Consider the following 23,415-nt stretch of genomic DNA (forward strand, 5'->3'; position numbering starts at 1 on the left):
ATGCAGATGCCGGGGTCTGGATCTTATTCTAAGAAAAGGCACATGCACCAAGACTTAGTATGAACAAGAAATTCATTCTCTTCCTGAAATAACTACCATTAGTAATTAATTTACAAGTATTTTCATTAGTTTTGAGAGTTTATATTCTTATATTCATCTATTATTTCACCCCAAGAGAATCTAAGCTCTCCCTCTGGAGAAATACAGCAAGGGAGGGACACGGAAGGCAAACTTCAGCATGATGCAATCTCCTAGTCTCGCTCTCCACACCTTCGCTTGTCAATGACTAAATGCGCTGAACACAAACAGAGCGGAAACAAATGTTATCAAATATATTTTCAGTTTTTAAAGTTACCAGCAAGGATATACTTAAACTATAGTACTACAATTGGGATGGATTTTGGTTCTAGCTTAGAGTATTGATTAAGATATTAGATTTATATATTTAAAAAGGTTTCAAAAAGTTATGAATTGATAGTAATGCTGAAATCAGAAAGTTCGCTCACAGATCAGCGCCTGTGAAGGGCAGAGCGAAGTATGCTAGAAATGCTACTGTAGGCACAGTGCGGTACTTCTGTGTGCACGGTTTGTACTACCCCCTTCCATAGCTCAGAAACAGCAGCGCTGGCACCCAACACAGACCCTGTGCGCACTCACAGGTACATTTCCCTCATACCCAGACATAGAGGGATAACCCTGAAAACTGCAAACAGGCTCAGGTTGTGGCTCCCACTTGTAATTCCAGCACTGGAGACTCAGATGGAAGAGTTGAGATATGTATGTGTACACACACACACACACACACACACACACACACACACACACACGAATGAGAGAAGGGGAGGGCAGAAGGAGAGGGAGAGAGAACAAATCCCAGAGGAAAGAGCCTGCTGTGTTATTAGAGTGTCTGAATGTGTGGCAGGAGCTCCAACAAGGGACAAGTGTGCTGAGGCACCACATCAGAGCTGGACCCCTGCTCTCCAGTTAGAAGAATGGAAATATGCAACTCCCTTTGTATTTTTTTTTGTTTTAAATATTTAATGGAGGGGTAACTAAAATACAGGCATTGGTGACAAAATAGAAGATCTTTATTTTTTTATCCATTTTAAATCTCAAAAATAATCTTACTAAAGACACAAAGAAGACTTGGAGAAACAAAATACTTCAAATTCCAAACTCACATCATGAAGTTAAAATATTTTCAAGTTTGTTCAATGCCAAAATTTCGTATAAGTAAAATAAGAATAGAAATAAATAAATAGAATAGAATAGAACAGAAAAGTAAAAATCACACAGAACCACCCTACCGCCCAAAAGCGCTTACAGAAAGTATTTGTCCCCCGAAGGACAAGTTTCGGCTGTGTGATCAAACAAGAATTCTCTATGTATTCACTACTAAAATCCATTTATGTTAAACCCACAGCTGGAGGTTCTGTTTTCTTTGCATCTGAAATAACTTCCTAGAGAAATCAGAATCTTACCTTTACATATCTTCTGGAGAGGTTTCCTGGCGCACTCTTAAAATTCTTGAGGTCTATGTCAACAGCCACTCTCTTCCTCCCAAGGCCTTAGGAGTCGGAGAAATCCCAACACCTGCTGCTACCACTGAGTGTCGAAGCTAGGAAAGTTTCGGGGTTTGGACAGTAGGACCACTGAGCCACAGCCAAAGCTCGGGAAGCCTTTGCCAATGGAAGCAAGTGTAGAGGGCTCTGTGGGACCCAACACAGAGCTCAATTGTAGCAGCAGGGGGAGGAATACTCCCCACCCTCACACGGGTTTAGAGGCAGCCATCCAGGGACCATGGTTCTACCAAAGGGCAGTGCCAAGGCGGTAGAGACATGACCAGCCAGCACAAGACCCTGGGAGGAGAGCAGCAACCAGCACAGAGCTCAGGAAGCAACTGAGAACAATCACCAAGATTCCCACCAGGACACAAGAAGCAATGGAGAAAGGCAACAAAATACATGGGGCAGCCATTCACGCATCCCACAGAAAGCCATGGATGAAGGGGATGGAGAGCTAGTTCTAGAAAGAAAAGTGAGGGACACATGGAATAGCATGCCTGCTGTACAAATGTTAAAATTCCAAAAGCGGCATAAAACTACTATACCCTGTCATTGCAACCTTCATATCAAATTAATTTATAAATGTAAAAAAAAAAGGCCCTCAGGAAGCTGGTCTACAGGCAAGAGGTAGAAAGCCAATGCTGTGTAGAATTGGAAGAGAAAATAGGAAGACACAGATTAAACTCAATTAGTTTTTTAAAAACTACTTGAGAAAAAATAATTATTTTCTAATTGTGCAACACATATTTCACCAACTATATCACTTTCAACCATAATCAGATGAGGGTGAACAGGGAATTTGAAGAAGAAAAGAATCTGATTAAAAAAAACAAAACAAAACAAAACAAAAAACCAGGCGAGTATGCAAGGAATGTACAGGCTTGACAAGGACAAGAGATGAAGCTAAGAAAGACAAGAGAACCAGAAGGGAAAGGCAAATGTGTCCGTTCAGTTCGGTGAACCTCTTATGTCTAGGACTAGGACTGCCCATGCTTCCCAGCTCCCACAAGCCTTGAGGAGCTCATGCCAAGTTGCTTACTATACCCACTAGATCATGCAGGAGATAGATCTCAGGTAAGATCTGCGGTAAGCAGGATGAAACTTAGAAACTAAGTATAAATGTTGAGAAGATGTTAGTAATACCTATTATATATGAAATGAAAATGACTGAGATAACTAGGACATTTTCACATTTTAAAATTATGAGCAAATTAACGATGTGCAGTCCTTTAGACTTGCTTTTGAACATCTGGACATAGGTGTGAAAAGACACTATTCCATAATGATAGCTACGTGTGTGTAATTCTCCACTTTGGGTATCAGCTTCGATTTCAGAGCAACTGAAATGCTAACAATAACCTATTTGGCTGGTCATAAAAGCTCAAGTAATTTAGTGCCTGTTTAAAATAACCTTTTAATAACAAAGTTAACTACCTTCCCCATACACAGTCAATAATATATAAAATAAAGCTATTTATTTGAGGGACAGGCAGTTTGCCTATGTCTGATAAGTCACCAGGAACCAAATATTGTTATAAAGCAAAACAAAATAAAATAAAATAGAAACAATGCTACCATATACTCAGCTCTCATTAAGTGATTAGCAATGTTAGTTTGGAGGAAATTGGGATTTGATAAAGAGAACAAAGAATCTCAATTTATGGATTTAGAAATTTGCTATCCCTGTGTGTGTGTGTGTGTGTGTGTGTGTGTGTGTGTGTACATGGCATGTGGAGGCACATGAGCCATGGCACATACAAGGAGGGCAGAGGGCACCACTGTGAAGACTTTCCGTCCGCCTGTATGTAGGCTATGGGGACAAGTCTGATCTCCAGGCGTGCACAGCAAATGCCATGTGTACACTAAGAGACTGTGCCAGCCCTCCATTTCCCTTTAAGAGTACTATTTCAGTAGGCTTAGATTTGGGCTTGAATATAGACTTAATATTTTAAAACACCGTATCACTGAGCTAGGTTTAAAAAACAATAGGTGAACTTGACATCAAGAAGAAGTAAGACAACCTCTTACATATTGCGATTATTTGACTTTAAATTTAACAAATCAGCTTTACTTTGCATTTTTGCAATTGCAAAATCCCATCTAAATAAAGTAATGAAAAAACATATTTAAACAAATGATGATCTAAATGGCAAAATTAATGTTTTTGTTTATAGACCTTTTTTAGAGTAAATGGTATGTCATTCAGTAGAAACAAAAAAACCAGTAGTTGTTTTGTATAAATAAAATATGCTAGTAATAAATTCACACATGAGATGTCTGAATAAATGTTAAGGATTAAATACTCCTAACAAGTGTATCCAAATCAACATCCAAGCACCACCTACGTGACATCACGAGGACTCAGAGAAGGCTAATGATGGGGCTGGATGTTAACTCTTAAAGGTTGAAGGGCCACCAATATCTGCTAAAAGTATGTGCTAAAATTTGAGCACATTTGTTTCAGCAACACTTGCCACAGCCCTTACCATTCACATTAAGTTCTCAAATATAACTCTTATACATTTTAGAAAATACCTCTTAAGTATCTATTAATATAGGCTAATTAGTCTAGGAAAAAGTGTGGTCTACAGATTTAGGGAAAATTTAAAATTAGTATTTCTCCCAAACTATGAAATAAATGCACAAGATGTTAATGGGTGTGTTATTAGTGCCTGATACAAGTCATAAGAAAATGTATCTCTATACCAAAAATGAGTTCTATTTTGAAGACAGAAAATACTAGTTCATTCAGAGTATTAATGCATAATATAAAAGACACTATCTGATTAATATAAGCATTATTATACTAACTTGCTTACATAATTATCTCTACTTGAAAATAATGTTCCTAACAAGAATCATACACATCAATTTAATTTAAAATCTATAACCTACAAGTATGAATAAAGCAGGCGTGCATTAGAAGTGAAAGGAAAATAGTTACTTCCACCTAAAAAAAGTGTAACCATGACTCAAGGCAAGGGCAAGAATAAGAGATGAAGAACAGAATAAAATTTTCATGGAAAACTCTATCCCTTTGGTTGAACTGTCAATCCAGTTTGAGAATTAGCCTGATCTGTGAGTAAATGCCACCTCTATTTACAAAGCTAACTAAGCAAGCTATAGATCAGGCACTAACGTGGAGAACACTCCTTTCTTAACCGAGCTCCCAAGGTTCTTTTCCCATGGAATCCTGAAACGCTAGCCTATCTCACAACATCTTAGCTAGCTGCCTTCCCACTTGCCTCACTCACCAGCATCCATTAGCCAACTTCACGCTTCATCTTCAATGGATAGTATACAGTTTCTGCCACTGAAAAAGGGTCCAAGGTGCTTCCCTTAAACACATCCGGTATAACTGCTATAGCACTAAAAGCAGTTGGGAGTTTCCTGGTCAGCCATTTTCCATGCCACAGTATTAGCAGCGGTTGGTGGCGGCAGTAGCTGGAAGAGTGTCAGGTCCACACCCTGCAAGATGTTGGCCAAAGCATTCTTGTTTGTTCCACAGGCACACGAACTACCCATGTGTTTGCACTTATCCCACACTAAGTATCAAACCAGGTGTTTTCCTGCGATCATACTTAAAATCTGTTCTCCAAACAAGTGACACAAATACTGTTACTATGAGATACTAAGTTTCCAATTCTATGCACGTTGATCCTAAGGAAACCACACTTACCCTTCCATGCTTGCTTTACCTTCCTCTCCCCCAGCAAATAATTAACTAACCTAAAACTTGTTGCTTTAAGAAAGCTACCATGTAAAATAATTGCTACCATAACATTTTGGTCAATTTTAAAATAATACTCTACCTGCCTTCCTGGAATAGAAACACTTTTGCAAAGGCCACTGTTTTCATAACCTGTACAACATTGTAATGACACGAGGATACACTAGTTCTTGTGATTTTTACGGAACGAGCAATGCTTCTCTGTTTCCATATTTCATTTCCATTCTGATGTCATTGATCACTTCCTTTCTACTAGAATATGACTGGATAACGCAGCATGTAGAATCATTAACAGGCATTCAAGTGATTTGTCTAGAAGTTCAATCATACAGATACAAAAGATAACAAGATTTAATTCTTTGGAATTTAAATAGCTCAAGGGGAAGTGAAAAGAGATTAATATATTACTATCACAGACTTACTAGAGAATTATGAACATGAAAGCCCTATTCTCTGCATAGTAGAAAATTATCCTTATTGGTGAAACTGGAAGCCTGTATGCCAGGGCTCCTAGCATGCTTCTCCAGAGTGTGACATCAACACAGCAAGGTGAATGCCAGGTATAAATTGCCACCTGGGATCATAACCCTGATAAAGCAGGAAAAATGTAGACTTGGGAATGCACTTGTGCCACTGTCACCTTCTGCCCATCTTCTTGTGAACTGACTTCTAGAACCCAACAAGAGTGGGAGCAAGGGGTGGCAGGTCGGACCAGAACCACGGTGGGAAGAAGACCTGCCAACGTCCACTTCTTTTGGAACCATACAGATAGGAACAGACGTTTGCACAGGTGAACACATTTCTCTAATGTTTTATGGTTCTCAAATCTTAGACTGTCAAGAACTAACCCAGTTGTCACGTGTTTCTAAATAGATCACCTCATCGGAAGCCCCACCAAGACAATGGCATTGTTACCAGCAGGGCTCACTCTGCGGGGAGACCACTGCTGCAGTCACTGGTATATAAATGCCCTCTCAGCCCGTGGATTTAATTATGTGAAGACTGAGACAATAATTATGAGTTCATACAGAGCTTAAGAAATCCAAGAGGCACCCCATGAGATACAAGCTGAAACCCCTGAATACTGAGTAGCTGAAGTGACTGTCCTTGAAGGAGCTGAGGGCACAAGTCTATCACACCAGGCAGTTCAAATCATGCAGCCAGGTCCCTCAGGGTAAGGCAAAAATAATACAGACACCAAGCAGTTCTTTCTCCAGCTGTGAGCCTAAGTCCAGATTTTTTTTTGGGGGGGGGTGGGATGGCTGGCTTCTTGTTTAGTTGAAATTTAGTAAAGCTTAGACCATAAGAATCCAAGAACTCCAGGAGTAATACATTCTTTAGATGAAAGCGCTTTCCCCTGGTGACGGCTCCACCACGAGCTATAGAAAAAAGCCACTGGGCAGCATTTACCAACAACTTATTTAGGTGCCTATGTGGGCTCCCTTCAGGTGACATGCCATGCATGTTTATTTATTCCCAACTATTTCTAAAATCAGAAGTGTCCATGAAAGGAGACGGACAGTTCTATCTGGTTTCCAGTCCGCTCTCTTCTCTACAGCACCCCTGCACAGTGGTGTGTCATATCAAGGAACGAGATTGACTTGCTCAGCAATTAATAACAGATTTACATCTGTCTCAGCCTCCAGTAGGAACACTGGATTTAACACACAAAAAAAAATGCTACCAAAAAAGTATATTCTACCACCTTTTGGTAAGAAAAATGAAATAACAGATTTTCGTATACGAAGGATTATAGGATTTATGTGTAGACAGAGTCCAAATAACGGAGGCCAGGTTGGCACTGAACTTATGATATTGCTATCTTGCCTCCTGTTCAAATGATTTTATGACCTTGACATTATTACGTGAGAGCTAGGAAGATCCATCAGTCAATTCTGTCGTCATAGAGCATATATAAATAGGGACAGAGACTTACAAATTATGATTTTCAATCTATGCAGAGCTCGAACAGTCTGTTAAGTCATTTCCTGTTGATGGCAGGGGCAGTGCGGGTGGTAAGGGTGAAGTGTAAGCACCTAGTTATGGAAACATTTCACTCACATGCAAGAATCAGTATAGCCAGGGTTTGCAGATAAATAAGCGAGGTACTCTTTATACCCATCAGCTCTTACTGGGCCCATTCCTTTTACCTAATTCCTTGAATAAGGCTTCTTATGAAAACAAAATATTAATAAACACAAATAGAGGTCACATAGATCAAACAGGTGAGGTTTCAGTGCACTTCCAAAGTAGATAAACAAAGATGCACCAATATTTAGTAAGGAGAGATTTGTGTGGGAATGGTGCCCTAAAAGTGAAACTCTCTAACTGTACTACACACCCCTGAGTCATATGTCCTTACAATGTGATGCTTTAAATAAAACTGGCTAAAGAAAACTCTCAAGTGACTCAGGGTGACTTACTGTGTCCACTCCAGGAAAAGGAAGAACTTTCAGGGTTTGAGATAGGATTTGTCTCTACAGTTTAGAAAACAAACATTTCTCTTTCCATTACACATGGGACAGGGGAAGGCAGGGAAAGTTAGGGTTTAGTGAGCATTTGGCATTTGTACTACCTGGGTATTTTCTGAGATGCTAGCAAAGTTTGTGCACATGAACAATGGAAAGAACAACTGGTAGCAGGACCAGCAGAGCAAACCGGCTCACTGCAGTTTGCATTTCCATGAGTACAATGACACTGAATTATATATTCCCCTATAGCTATGCAAAATTAAAGACCTAAGATCTCTAAATTAGGTGAGTTTTCTACTTCTATTTTATTACACATCACTAATTTACACTTTTAACTGAGAAAGGGATGTTATCTCAAATTGGGCAGATTGTGTCCTGATATCTAACGAGAAAACACTGAACAGAATTTATAAGAACGACTAAGAGATGGACAAGTAAGAATCACATATCTACTAAGGACAGATACACATGCAACACAACAAATGACATCACAAATGACCAAGCAGTATAAGGAAGAGTGTCCCTGCCAATACCCACCTTTCTCTTGCGCTAAAAATATATCACTGAAGCCAGTGGGCCATACTTCACTAAAGAGTCAAATAAATTAATAGCATGCAGTCTGCAGTTTATATTCTTGCATCCAGCTTACTTTCTGGTTTTCAATTATGGGCTCCTAAGTACCATTGATAAAATATACAGATAACAACTCCTAACACTTATGGGAGGCCACAGAAATGATTCTCAGAATATTTGGAGAACTGTACTTCTTTAATTGCGCATAACTGAATGTTCTATACAAGCAAAAATTATTTCAAAGAGCAAACTCAATCAGGACACTCAGAGTGTCTCTATTAGTATGGACTATCGAATGGGACCTCACGTGTTGTGAAGAACATGCAAGGCTTTCTTTCCCCACAACCAACACAGCGGTCTGAGCAAAGCCAATCAGCTCCGCTGAGGAACATTACCAACCTTTTATTTTATGCTTCCTTAAACTCAAACCTAACCTTTCCCCATTTTTGCTCTATTCCCAGCTTTTACAAACTTTCTACCTGGGTATTTGGGTCTTTGGTGCTACTGGAATTTCCTGTTTTGGCCACTGTGGCCCCCAATGGGCTCAAAACTGCATATTAGTCAATATCCCTGCTTAAAATACACTCTCCCTGCCCCGCCTTTTTTTTTTTTTTCCTTCTAGAAGTGACTAATCTTCCTGTTGTTGCACTCTGTCAGCTCTCCGCCTGGTATGCTTTCTGTGTTGTATAACATTTACTTTTGCCAGCTCTTTCTGGAACTCCAATCTCATTGGGGCTAGCCTTCCGGTTAACAGTTTGAAACAGTCTTCATGTTTTAACAAATTTTGTCATCAACTTGTTTGCTATTCTTGTGAAACTACTTTGTCCAACCAAATTTGCAACTACAATTTGAAGGACATAAATAAATACCCAATTGCAGATCTTTAAAGTTTAATTCAGTTAATCCTTGGTGTTACCAGAGACCATAACTAGCTTTCTATTATCCCCTCATCTTCAAAATTTCCACAAAAAGCAACAAATATCACCCCACTTAAAATATGTCTTCACAGCACCTCTGTGTAATATCAAAAAATATGTCTACACACAATTAATAATTCAATGTAGCAGTTCTATATTGTCTACATTCCTATTGCAAAATAAACTTTATGCCAAGGACATTACCTAATACTTTAACCTTAAGTGATTGTAATAGCTGCATTATAGTACTTAAACGTACATAAAAGAACTATTTCTGAACTAGAAAAGATATCTAGAAGACATCAATGTATGCAATCACTATTTAAGACATGCTAAAATCCACAGGAGAATTCCATTCCCAGGGCTGCTGATACAGCCAGGCTGGTAAAAGTGCTTGTCTTAACCTGGTGCCAGCATTTGCTCATGTCTAGTCTACTGAATAGTGGGGGAGAGAGTTGACCCCGCAAAGTAGTTCTCTGATGAGTACAGGCATGCCTTGACACGCCCAACCACACAACACCACACACAAGCAACAGTAATGAATGAAGTGCATTGTTAGGCAATTACATTTCTAACAAAACAAAATCATAAACGCTGCTAACCCCAGACTTCCATAGCACATTTTGGATGAATTCTAGATATCTACATGCTTATTATTCAACAGTTATCTTAAGAACCCCAAACTTTTCTTTAATGATGAAAAACTAACATTTCATCATTATTCACTTAGTTATTTTCTAAAACTAGACATCCAGTGAAGCTTGCACATAGCTACAGAGGAACCTCACAGGATCACCTCATTTGCATTCATCTTAGGGGGATTTCCAGTATTCTTGATTTTAATTTTCCTTTCAAAATGACTAATTTAAATGAAACAGTCATTTATGTTTCTTTGTGTCAGTGTGATTTACTCAACTCCCAAGGATCTTACTGTCATGATTCTAGATAATAAGGCCAAGAAATTTGAAGTTGGAGGTCCTCCTAAAAATGTATGCAGGAAAGGCAAGGTTGTCTGGGCATTGTTTATTATTAACTGAGGGATGATGAGTATGTGCCTACAAAATGCTGGCTTGCCTGTATATATAATTTAAACACATATACCTATTGGTTATTAAAATGTTTTGATCTAATTTTGTATATTTTCGAAATTGAAATAATAAAAAACCACTTACTCCCTGTCATCACACCCAGTAAAATAACATTTAAAAAAAGAGAGAGAAGAATTGATATCTAGGAAAATAATCAAGCTGTATTTCTATTTCAGCATCACAGATACAAAAATTGATTTCTAAGCTGGACTTGCTATTTACAATCTACCCTGGACAGCCTAAATCAATGTACTTATATCCATGGGCAAACGTTCACGTATTTGACATAGAAATGCCTTCTTGTCTTCCTGAAAAAAAAGTTTTCATGTATTTGAAAATGAATTATCTAAAAAGAAAAATCTTTGAAAGAAAAATCTAAAATTATATCTATATCATTGAAAGTAGAGCGAGGGAAGAGGTAGGGTCAGGTAAGTGCTCACTGTGCAGCAAGACAGTGTACTTACTATTCAGCTCACCCAGTTACAAGAGGGGTACTATTATTTCTACATTACAGACCAGGAGCTGAACCAAAGAAGGGCTAAGGTAAATTCTGTCGTTCAGCTGGTACATGAAATAGTAAGTTCTGTGCTAAACATCTCTATAATGTGGAGAGAACACATCAAAATGAAATTTTACATGGCTACTCAGCGTAGGCTAATTTTTCTCAAAGAGGATCTCTGGAAAAGGAGTTGTCCTTGGATTGTAGTGTTTGCCAATTTCCATGGTATAAATTGTCTTTCCACAGCCAATCTTAAGTTGCCAATGAGACATCACTGATAAGCAGACAGTCCAGCGGCTCCAGGACACAAAATCGGAGAGAGTGAAAGGAACGAGCCAGTGGAACAATGAATAAATAAAAGACAGTTTGCAAGTGTTATCGGTGCAGTGTACAGGACCCTATGCAAATATTAAATGTATATTCTAAGGTAATAAGTTCCTAAGGAGAATACTGTGATTCGTTAAAGCAATGAAAATTTGAGATTCTTCAAGAAAATACTTTCTCTTAAAGACATCTGACATTGAAAAAGCATTCTTAGAAGGTGATGAATACACTGTGATTATTACTTAGGGATTTCCTACTACACTATTCCTATTAGTCTCTCTGGGGCTCACAAGATGATGTGCTACTAACTAGAGACGCTGAAAACAAAAGCATAGCTAATAGAAACCATCTGACCTGGGTCAGCAACAGACATTGTAACCAAAAATGGAGGGAGGGGTATTTTTGCATGTCCTATATTTTCAAACTGCATGTCAGTTATTAAATGAATACTGCACAATAGGATCAAAAAATAAGATCAATCAAAGGACTAGACATTTTTACTATAAAACATTTTAACTTATGTACTCTCATGAATAGATGTATATGAGGAACTTTTATCAATATTAATATATTTACACTATAGCATTAAAAGCATTAGTTACACATGAACAGCATTACATAAGTAAAGCGAATTCTACAGGTATAATAGAGAAGGTCAGATTATTAACACATGGATCTTATCACTTTAAAGTTCCCTCACTCAATAATCAAGTTAATTATCAATGAATAACGTTATTTTAGATACATTTCAAACACAATATTTATCTTTCTCATAGAACTGAATACGATACTAAAGGCATCTAGTGACCAGTAAGGTGAAGTGGCCAGTATGTTCCCATTTTCGGCATCTGGCAAGTCCTTTGCTGACTTGTTACTAAATCTGGTTTTCAGAAGCCTGCAGCTGATTTAACAGAATCCAGAGATCAACTGGCTTCTGAGTACAAATGAGACTAGTTACACTGATACACTTATTACATTTATATGAAAGGTGCTTCTGAGCTTCATTGTCTGTACACGCTGCATCTGGTGTTTTCTTGATCTCCCGAGTATGACCCCTAAATTTCACGGGGTCAAGTTAATTATTGATTTGTACTCCAAATGCTTATAAATGCCAAAGCAAAGGTCACAGTTTCAGTTTTCTGCATTAGGGAGAAAAACTCCCAGGTATGATTAAAATAAAAAAAATCCATAATATTGCTGTTCAGTTTGTAAAATAATTCTGCCAATTTATTTACTTAAAGCAATGTATTTTCCAGTCCAATCCTTCAGACTGAGAACAGGACACACATATAGGAGGACTTTTATCATTGTGCTATTCCAGCTTAAGTACATTAAATTAAAATACTTTTGACATTTTATGCTCATGGCTATTTTCATTTCTTTGACACAGACTTTCAAAACATGGCTTCTTCAATTTTTAATGAAATATATGACTAAACTGTAATGACTGATTAAATAGTTACTTTAATCTTGGGGTTGGAGAAAGGTTTGGGCATGGTTGAGTTATCTTATTTTGATAGTACTGCATAATCCACTCTACTTTACATTCAACACAAGTCAAATGGTATTTATCTGCAACCTGCCCTGCAGTCCTGTGGCTAGTCAATATTCACGGGGACTAAGGAAGGAATACCCTCACTTTGAAAAGTTCCCAGACAGGGAGGGAGCTGAAAACCTCACAAAGATATGGAGTAGGAGACTGGGTAGTTTGGTGATGCCCTTCTTTCACTGAATTTTATACAGTAGAATGACAATGAAAATGTCACTTCATTTTCTATATTGTTTTCAGGGCTGATCATTCGGGATCCTCTACCCTGAGTGAAATTGTTTCTTCTGCTCTCAGCAGCCCTGAAAAGATCTACATACCAGAAACATTACACGAACTGAGTAGCTTGTATGTGTGTGTTCAGGAATATGCTCACACGCAAAGACACACTGACAACAAGGACAGTGTTGTCAACTTCAGTCTTCAATAGCTATCGCTGGCACTTGGTAATATTCCATTCCTTTGTTCACGTCCTCACATGAGCCTGAAGCAGACTGAATGCTCTCCCCCTCGTGTTGCGCTCCTGCTGGATGCTCAGTCAGAAGCATCTTTTCGCTTACAGGTACCATGTTATCAGAAAGACTCATACCAGAATTGATGCCCTCAGGGGCCGTTCCCTCAGCATTCACTTCAGTGGTGACTGCTTCAAATTCATCTTTTTTATTATCTTCCCCTGGCGCCATATCTACAGAAATATCCATCTGAACACTCTTTTACAGAGAATGCAACTTCAAGTAAGATAGAAAAGTTTTATTTACAGTTTATTGAACTGATAAAGGTGTTTGTATTTTTTTCACAGTATTTATATTTGTTGTGCCTGGTGAAACACCTGTAGTGAGATGCAGAGGAGAGAGCAGCTCCTTTAGATAAGACATGGAGAAAACTTGGAGAGAAATATCCTTTCAACTTGGTGGTTAAAATAACAACTTTTCATTTACTAACATTCCATTCATTTGGCATTGACTAATATGTGTGCAGAAGCATTTGCCTGTGAAAATGTGTTCTTATGAGGTATAGTGTTCATTCTTAAATGCATGACTATTTGTATATTATGTATAGAAGACAGTGTTTTTACAATTTATAAAGTTCAGTCTTCATTAATAAAAAATACAACATTAACAGAAAAAGATGTCATGAATTTACAAAGGGTGAGGGGTGCATGAACAGATTTGGATAGAGGAAAAGGAAGGGAAAAACCACATAATTATCTCAAAAATGATAAAAAAATATTTTAATAGTTTCTATATAATAGCATTATCTGACTTTTCCAAAATGAGAATGAACAGGCTGTAAATTAGGGGTGAAGGGACTCTTAGGAAGAACTTGATAGGTGCATATTTTTAAAAGAAAGAACAAAAATCCTCAGGGATTTAAAGGCAGATTTGATTGAGTTTATAACGCTACTGTGTGCCTCACAAAAAGGAAGCAAAAGCAAAACCCACAACTGCAGTTACAATACCAAATGCTTCACAGCCTGATGAAGAAGAGCATTCCAGGCTCAACTGCTGTCCCTTAGGCCTTTTATTCTCCAACATTCAAGATAAGAAAAGCAAACTAGCCCCATAACCACCACCAACCGCAATGGATGAAACAGGAAGGATCTGCCGGCACTCAGCTCTTCTGAGCACCAGGAGAACAAGGACCCATTGTTCTGACGTAGGAGGCTGCTGCACAACAGGAGAGGTGGCGCACAGAGCTGTCCTTTTCTAGAACTCTAACAAGATATATCTCCTCTGAGAACACACACAGTAAGAAATAATCAGGAAGCACCTACAGCCATGTGACAGCAAGACTTATTCTTGGGGAGACGACAACTGTGAGGTTCCTTGACAAGAGACAGAACGTGCCCAACGGACTGCAGCATCGCCAGCTACACAAATAATTATTCCACTCTCACCCTTAATAAGTGTCAAGTGCTAAATTTTTAATCCCTCTTGACGATCCTTTTCCAAAGTGGATAAACGTAGCCGCCTCCAGAATCAGATGCTTAAGTGCTAAAACTGCTGGCACCAACTCTTATCTGGAGTGGTTTTCCTCTCTCGAAAAACATTCATGACTTATAAAACATGGCTTCTATCACATCTCTGTCGAGGATGGTGAGAGGTGAAGAGTGACGATCAAACCTGCGTTTAGCAGAATCTGAACGCATTTTGTGTCTTTGGATTCTCTCCTACTTTGATTTGAAAATTTTCAAACTATAGTGTTTAGAATTAGAAAACGTTTCTCTAGTATTTTATGTGTAGCATGGATACACAGATCACTGTAACATACCCCACTCCCTTTTTAGTGTTATTTACTCTATATTTAACACAACACTAAAAGAGCTGTCGTCTGGACTCTAAACGTTCTTCCCAAAATCTAACACAACTGACCAAAGCTATTCCCAATATTCTCAGTAGTGTAACAAAACAAAGCAAGCACCAATAATGCAGCAATTTCTTCAAGTGCAGCTGCTGAAGGTTAAACATTCTCTGTGAAAGTCCCACACTTCTAACAAAGCATTCGTGAATAAGTGTTAATGATTTTAGCAAAATAACTGCATTATGCCACTGCAATGAACAATTTATCACTCCTCCGAGAGACATGGGATGTACAGCCAGCCAAAGGAGGCAGGTCCCTATGAGCAGCCAGTGCAAGATAACATAAAAAAAAAGGCACTCACTCCAAAAAAGGACCTGATCCAGGAATTCACTTACAGAAAAGAAAGGATCCTTTACTCTGCCAGAACCACTCAGAAGTGCATGAAACTTGCCAGAGAGATGTTCACAGCTCTGCTATGGGAGGAGTCTCCCCCGTGAAGGGTACTGTGTTCCTTAGAGAGGGGATTCCCAACTGCAGGGAAATAGATGGCCTAAAGCTGAATTTAAAAGCATTTAAGATCAGCTAATAATTATTGGTCATGGTTAAGAAGAAATAACTGCTTCCACTTCGGTGAATATGAAGAATATCCCTAGAACCACACAGACAAAAGTTCATGAAGGGAAGCTTCCTAATCTTCTAGGGCTTAAGAGCATACGAGAAAATCCAGACAGACTGACTATAGAATATACTCTACTCTCTAATACATAATATGAACGAAATGTGGAAGAACTTGTTGTCTAAGGACAAAGCATGGTATGGACTTTGAGGCACCAACAAACAAAGCATCATTTTATTAAAAAAAAAAAAAAATTTCAGTTGGGCTGGATCTAGAGTGGTTTTCAGTTGTCAGGAGAGCTGATGTTGCTGTCCTCATGGGATGAAGACAGCATCATCAGGTTTTTCTACTTGACTTGGCGAGTACTCATGTTTCTGAGGTCCGGGTGACCTTGACAAATTGATGAACATAATTAAGCCCGACCCTCTACATTCCCTGTATCCTAATATGTAAAAGGCCTACATCACGTGGCCTCATTCTTGAGGCCTCTTCTGATTACACAGACGGCGATCTGTAGTCCATGGGAATTTTATACTGAAAGTGGCCAAGAAGAAACTCATCTCGAAACACTAAACAAAACTCTTAAACGTCACATGCACAACAAAGTGCAAAAATAGCAAATCTTAATACATACTTGAAAAACGTGGTTAAAATCTACCACCTAAATTTTCAATGCTAAAGTGTTTTTCCCCTCAAAAAAAAAAAAAAACCCCAAAACACTATTGTTTAAAAGGCTGATTACTCAATGACTTGTTTCTGTTGTTACTCTAATGAGGACTTTGTGCAGTCATTGCGATCTACTTTCTCTTCTAGGTTACTTCAAAATGTTGGTAACCTCTTCTCTAGCCAAATAAAAATAGGGTAAGTGGTATATGACATTTTAAACACTGACCCAATACTGGAAAATCACAATAACCATGAAAGCTAATAAACCAGGGTATTATACTTTGACAGCTGGCTGTGATCTTGGTCTGTTCTTCGAGTCTGTTATTTATTTATTCTTACTCCTCAAACTGACTTAGTAGCTGGTTATGGCTTAGAAATGAAACTGCAGCTTGTCTTTTCACAGACATATGCAGTAATGATAAACCTGGGGCCTAAATCCATCAAGCTCATGAAAGAACTATGTGTAGGTGAACAGTTGCTTCTGGCCAATACATCTTCCAAGCTATGGAGAATGAGATCTGTAAGCCCACAGCAAATGATTTTCCATCGATCAAGACCTACTTTAATTCAAATGGAGTATTGAACCAGACAGTGGAAGATATCTGCATTAATTTTATAAGCCTAAAACACTTTATCTTTCTGCTTGTGCTGATAACTATTTATGCTACTAGAATATAACACACACGTTATGAAATAAAATCTCCACAGTTCTGACATGATGGCCAAACCAAAACTGGTAACGGTACTCCAGAATTACCTGTGGGGTTCCAAGCCTTCTTCATCAATTTGAAACGCATTAAATGCAATCCTTTCAGGAGTGTTTTTAAGATAAATACATTTTACTGGTAAAGTTGAGCTCAAAGTGCAAGTACTCTCAGATTTGTCTTTTTCCACCAATGGTAACCTTTTCTCTGGAACAGTATTTCAACTCGTTCTAAGCACGACTTCCTGAGAAGCCTTTCTCTAGAGAATTGGCTTGTTGACTTCCTCAAACTGTCAAAGCTCACCACAACCTAAGTAGAACCATCCCTTTGCCCTGTGTCCTAGGACATCATGGAATTTATAGTCAGAGTTCTAGCCTGACAGCATTAGGCATGCTGGACTACCCGTATGAGGCGGCCTTTTCCAGGACCAGGTGAACCTAGGATTACTGCACTTTATACAAGTAAACCTCAAAGCAAAGAGAAGGAACAAAGGACTGACCTTAACTTCTACAAAATTATCATCCTTTCTAATCACTTCATTATTAAACAAAAGGAACAATTAGAAATTTAAAGATGATTAAGTAGTTTTTTTCAAGTAGCTTGACAGAATTATCTGAAGATTTATAAGAATGAAATAAAGTATACAAAGACATGAAACTCTACAACAAATAAAATATGAAACAATACTAAGTAGTTATCAGAAATCCATATTTCTAACAAAATTGTAATTGTTTTAAAAGACAATACATCACTGTACAGACAGGACAGCCTATCGTCAACAGGGAAGATATAGGAAAAAGAAGGATTTGTATTAAATGGATACATACTTATCACAGTTAGTGTACAACAGGTTCTTTTACATTTTGAGAACAAAGGTCATGGCAAACAGCAAAAAAGAAAGAAGTATTTTAAAATAAAAATTTAATAAAATGAATTACTTTATCTTCTATCCACCAGTTTAGAAGGAAGGTAAGAAAGATAATTTTTTAAAACCATGCCTTCTAAAACTGTCTCACAGTACTAAGAAGAAAAGCCAGCTCTGTATTCATCTAGAACATTTCAAGGTTCCTGGATAATTTTATCCTTCGCAGAGAAGAGTCCTTAGTACAGCCCTACTGAGCTATGGTAAAGCAAGCGTTGTTAATCAGGAGTATAGAGCTGTAGAAAGCATCTAATGCTGTCTGTTAGAGGTTCTGACTAAGTTGAGAAATAGAGCAAATAGTGGGGTAAGAAAATGCACATTTCTAAGGGCCATAGATGTTGCATAGAAACCTGGAACAGAATGCCCTTGGACACACTGCAGGAAAACCATAGAATACTGACTCCCATCCACTATAGTGTAGCCTATTTTCATACACTGGGCCCTCAGCAAGGACAAAAAGACTTTCCAAGGCATATGCACGTTGTCTGGTCTACACCACCCCTCATATTCCTTCTTCCTTTAAGACAGTGCTTTCAAAATTTTGCTGTTAAAATTCCTAAAAGGGTGATTGAGGCCAATATTTAATATGCATTTCAAAAAACTTCTCAAAATTCATACAGTTGTGAAACAAGTCAGGGGTGGCAAAAGGTTATGGGTCAGAATGCCCCAGTACATGCCACCATCAGCTCAACCAAAAGCAAATTCATTAAAAACACATCGAGGACCATAACATCATAGGATTAACAAAACAAGTCTTTACTGAGAGACAGCAAGCAGAGGGGGAGCGCCATCGTAACCATGTGCACTGTGAATCCTGGTTTTATCTAGAGAAACTTGTCTTCTGAAGATCCTTCTCTGACTGTGCTTTGGCTCGTGCCTTGGAGCTGATTAATTGGAGCCAAGTGAAGTGCTAGAATGAAAACTGACATTCATTACCAGACAAGGATGAGCATGGTAGCATGCTTAAGGTATCCTTTATATAAAGAGATGAATTACCTGAGTTTGGGAGCTAGGGAGAAAGCTCAGTCAAGGGTGCTAGGCATCTATACTTCAGGTGCAATCGGGAGGCACAGATGAGGAACCTGGGACATGTCTGCAGGATGTAGAAACCAAACCACAGAGCTCTAGCTTCGGTGACTGACACAGACTCAGTGAATCAATTAGAGAGCAACTGAGGAAAACACCTGATCTTAAACTGCCTTCCAGATGTGCAGACCATGTGCACGTGTAACCTGCACACACAAGCAGTCGGAGACATGCACACACACGGAAAAAGAAAAAGCTTGGAAAATCAGATTATCAATGTCAAAGAAAGTAAGTAAATATTAGCCCTACCTGTTTCATCTTTAAAAAAACTATGAAACAGGGAGCAATCCAGTAAGATAATAAAATTCCTCATCTGATCCCCAACTTAATCCTTGGCTTAGTTTTCCATCTCCACGACCCCCAAATGTCAGCAACAACATGCTCACACACTGTCATCCTCTCGCTACAGAATCTACAATACAGCTTCATCAGGGAACCACTCTTAAAGAAGTGAAATTTGTCTTTGAGAAATCCTAAATATTTTATGGTCCTAAACACGTTTGACTTTTATAAGAAATACAGAAGTGAAATTTCAAATCTTACACATCTGCTAACTAACTGCAAATTGATTTCATGATTGCAAGAAGATAGGATTATACCACCTATGGCAACTACCAGAAAGTTGAAGATACATTTTATTTTTCCTGCCCTCCCAGGCAATCCTATACCTTTCTCCTAATTGTCTCTCAACATGCGAAAAACCCAAAATAAGCAATTCAATTAAAAGTCTACAAGCAACTCCATTGAACACATATTTGACCCTCCTTTAACATTAAATAATACAGATAACTCACTGCCACACACAAAATCAATACAAAGCAATACAGCATGGGCAAAATCCAATAACAGCCTTAACAAGATGGCAGTGTGGCACGGCTAACTGCACCAGTCCATGCACAACTCATACTTAGGATATAAAAGCAGTATTTGCACACCATGCTGTTCCCTTGCTGACAAAGAAAAAGAATGGATTCTTCTCTTAACCTCGTCATGTCTCAAACTCGTGAGTTAGGCTCATAATGCCTTTGGATATTTGGATTATTTCAATAGTTAGCACTGGTTCACTGTCTACTACAAGTATAAAAAGAAAAAAGCAGGTTAAAGTAATCAGAATATTTTGGGGAGCTATCTTTAGACCACTAAAGAGGGAGTGTAGAAGACCTGAGGTTTATGCTCTACATTATCAGAAACTCTCTGGAATCCATTGAAGACAAAACTGAATCTATGGCTTCAGATACACATGTAAATATAAAAGGAGCGAAGGAAGAAGAGGACGAAACACAACAAAATGGGCTTCAGATTTATGCTACCATGGGCAGGAACTTTACTGAATAAATATAAGTTTTACATTTTAAAAAAGCATATATCACAGGACTAGAGAAATGGCTTAGTGGGGAGGAGCCCATCCTACTCTTTCGGAAGACCCGAGCTATACTCCTAGCACCTACACAAGGTCACAGTCATCTGAAACCCCAACTCTGGAGGCTCCAACACCTGTGGTCTCTATGGGCGCCTGTGCTCACACATGCACAAACCCACATGCATAAACATACGCACATACATATGTAATTAAATAATAAAATTTTTAAAATGTTTGAATCTTTTAGTATGAAATTCACATATTGCATCTGCAATGTAAAATATGATTATTGTAGAACAGCAAAGAACTAAAGAGGCATTTATATTGGACGGGGTTAATGTCAGCACAGATGTTTATAACTGTTTTTCATGCATGGATGACTACATTTATTAAATGGGTTTTAGGAACAGACAAAAATTATTCCAGTAATACTGCCTCACTAATGTGAAGTCAAACTTATGCTTGGCTTGGGGTTTGTTTTCTGTTCATGATGAGTAAGTAAACAGCCTACTGTATAAGACTGCATTTACACCTATCTCATGGAATACCTTTTAGATTTTACAATTAAACAACACAGTTATCTTGTACAGTATAATATGCAAAATAATCACATTTATTCCAAACTCATACAAAGGAAAATGATAATTCAGACTGAATTCCAACATTCAGACCAGAACAACATGATATTCTGTATTGTATGGGATATCCATATATTTAGCGATTTATATGATGTAGTAGATTTTACTGAATTTTCTCAATCCTTTGAAGCTATGTTATAAACGAGGAACTAGCACGAGATAAGGGAAGGATGGAAGTCACGGACTCCTTTGCAGTAAAAAGGCCTGGTTGAATGGACTCTCTGGGCAGCAGAAGGTGGGTTTGCTGCGTGCTTTGTTTCTAACTTACAGAACTCTTGGCATGTGGCTTTGTGTGATCACTCAGAATACACACATCAGATTAAGAGTTCAGAGGCAGCAGAAGGCTCGAAGTAAAAACCCCTGGTGGCCACATTCTCATCACTCTTGGCATCAATATTTATTTGAAATTAGAGCTTTCAGGAAAAGTTTAATTCCATAAAAACAGAGTGAAGTCCAACCTAGACACTCAGAAAACAACAAGGGGAAAGAAAAAGCAAAACGCAATCTACATGAAATTAATAAAGAAAACAGGGAAGTCAGAGAAATGAAATCTAAGGACAAAAAAAAAAGCCACAAATGTTTCCCTGTATTCTAAGTGGTTCCAGAGAAAATGCCAGTTTGGTGTATCAGAATCCATGAATCCATGCGGCTTTCAATTATGTAAAAAAAATATTTCTAACTAATTCTTTGTCTGAATCAATATATTCAAGACACTGGCTAACGGAAACACACTACTGATCCTCTGGGGAAAGGGCTCTTGGCCTACTAGCTAGTACTGGGAAACTAAGCTGCTCTGGAAGAAGACTCATGTGTTTCCAAGAGAGGCGTCTGAGCCCTAATATTTGACGTATCTCTTTAATAAGAGTTCGGGATTACACTAATACTTATGAACTGTCTAAGAAGCCTAAGAATTTACTTCATGTTCTTAAAGCCAAGTATTTTTTAGCACAATATACTCTTTCTGCCACATCTTGAATAAAATGAAATCAGTAATTTATTATAGTTATTTTTATTCCATTTAACTGTGATACAAAAGTCTTAAAAAGAATGCTATAAGCTGTTTCAAATTATTTAATAAAATTATTATATTTCATGACAAATTACTTGAACTAGATATTTTGGCATTATTAGTATAGTAAGTAAATATTGAAGATATACAAAGAATAAAATTTTACTATAATTTTAATCCTAGGTAATTTCCAAACTGTCCTATTAGAAGTCATAAACACATAAATACAACACATGACAGGAAGATGTTTCAAGAACCAAAGTTTTGAGGGGACCACCTACATTCTAACATCACATAATACACACGGAACACTTAACAAAGGTTTGGAAGCACGTATTTTGCTTCTGATATTATTATAATTCCCAGTAATAAAACTCACAAAATAAGATGAAATCTTAATCTCATGCAAAATGATAGCCGCAGCTGCAAGAACACAGCTGTCAGCCAATGAAAGAGATACTCCATTTTCCCCGAGAGAAGTAGAGGCAGCCATTAGCTGAGAGAGGCCTCCTTATCCACTGCCCTTTCCCGTCACAGCTGACCCTCGTCTCGGGAGCCAGGGACGCTGGTGAATTTGGTCTTCATTTTTCTAGCACACGCTGTTTTCTGATCCGCTACCTCATCCGTTCTCTGTGTGGTGGATAAACATGCCAATGCAACTTGATCTGAGACTTGTATTCTGTGTTCTAAGGCAGCTGGCTAAAAATGAAATGGTTCATATTTTGAATGAGAATATCTTCTTAGCAGCAATTCAGAGACTGTATTGTTGAGAAAGCGTGTTGCAAGAGTTTGTTTTTAAAAGTACTCTTTAAATTCAGGCCATGGCTGCAACTCAACATAATACTTGCACAATGTTGACATATAGGAATTCGTTGGTAATTAAATGCAGAATGTAGGCACAAGGCCAAGCTACATGTTTCTCAGTATTAATCATTTAGACAAGATTACCTGTGTTCAAGTCCCAGGAAGCTGCCTTTGACAGTGTGACCTTGGAAAAGTAACTTAACTGGCTCTGAACTTTCTACTTTACATAACAGGTAGATGATGAACAAATCAGTTGAGTAAAATTAATGATTTCTAAATATGTTGTCTAACAATCAATGTGACTCAAGTTTCTCACAGGATCACAGACGGCGATGACGTGCTTGCGTAACTCTCTTGCCGTATTAAAAGCAGCAGTCTGACCACTCTGCTGAAAACGTGCCAATTATCCCATTAATCCACAGACTAAATGTTTCCGTGTGCTTTAGAACCAATCTACGAAAACCAAATTCTAGTATTTTATCATCTCACAACAACTCCAAGTCTATCAACAATCACAGAGGCATAACATTTTGGGGTTTTCACCCATCCATCAGGATTCACAATGTGTAGTAGAGTGAGCAATGAACAGGGCAAGA

General features: G+C 38.2%; 1 protein-coding gene across 7 annotated transcripts in view; it reads right to left on the bottom strand.

Moving 5' to 3' along the window:
- Mbnl1 (muscleblind like splicing regulator 1) overlaps positions 1 to 23,415 on the bottom strand; it is a 176,246-nt gene that overhangs the window by 82,232 nt on the left and 70,599 nt on the right. The window contains exon 1 of one of the 7 annotated variants that reach the window (XM_048424794.3): positions 4,820 to 4,989. The exons of 5 other annotated variants lie outside the window; for them this stretch is intronic. The gene's annotated coding sequence lies outside the window, so the exon portion shown is untranslated. Of the gene's footprint in view, positions 1 to 1,481; positions 1,672 to 4,819; positions 4,990 to 23,415 lie in introns of those variants that run through there. One more of the 7 variants, XM_048424802.3, reaches the window with a different exon arrangement.

The sequence above is a fragment of the Myodes glareolus genome, chromosome 20 (genome assembly GCF_982192425.1).
Source record: "Myodes glareolus chromosome 20, mMyoGla1.1, whole genome shotgun sequence".
In the NCBI taxonomy this organism is placed as follows: domain Eukaryota; kingdom Metazoa; phylum Chordata; class Mammalia; order Rodentia; family Cricetidae; genus Myodes; species Myodes glareolus.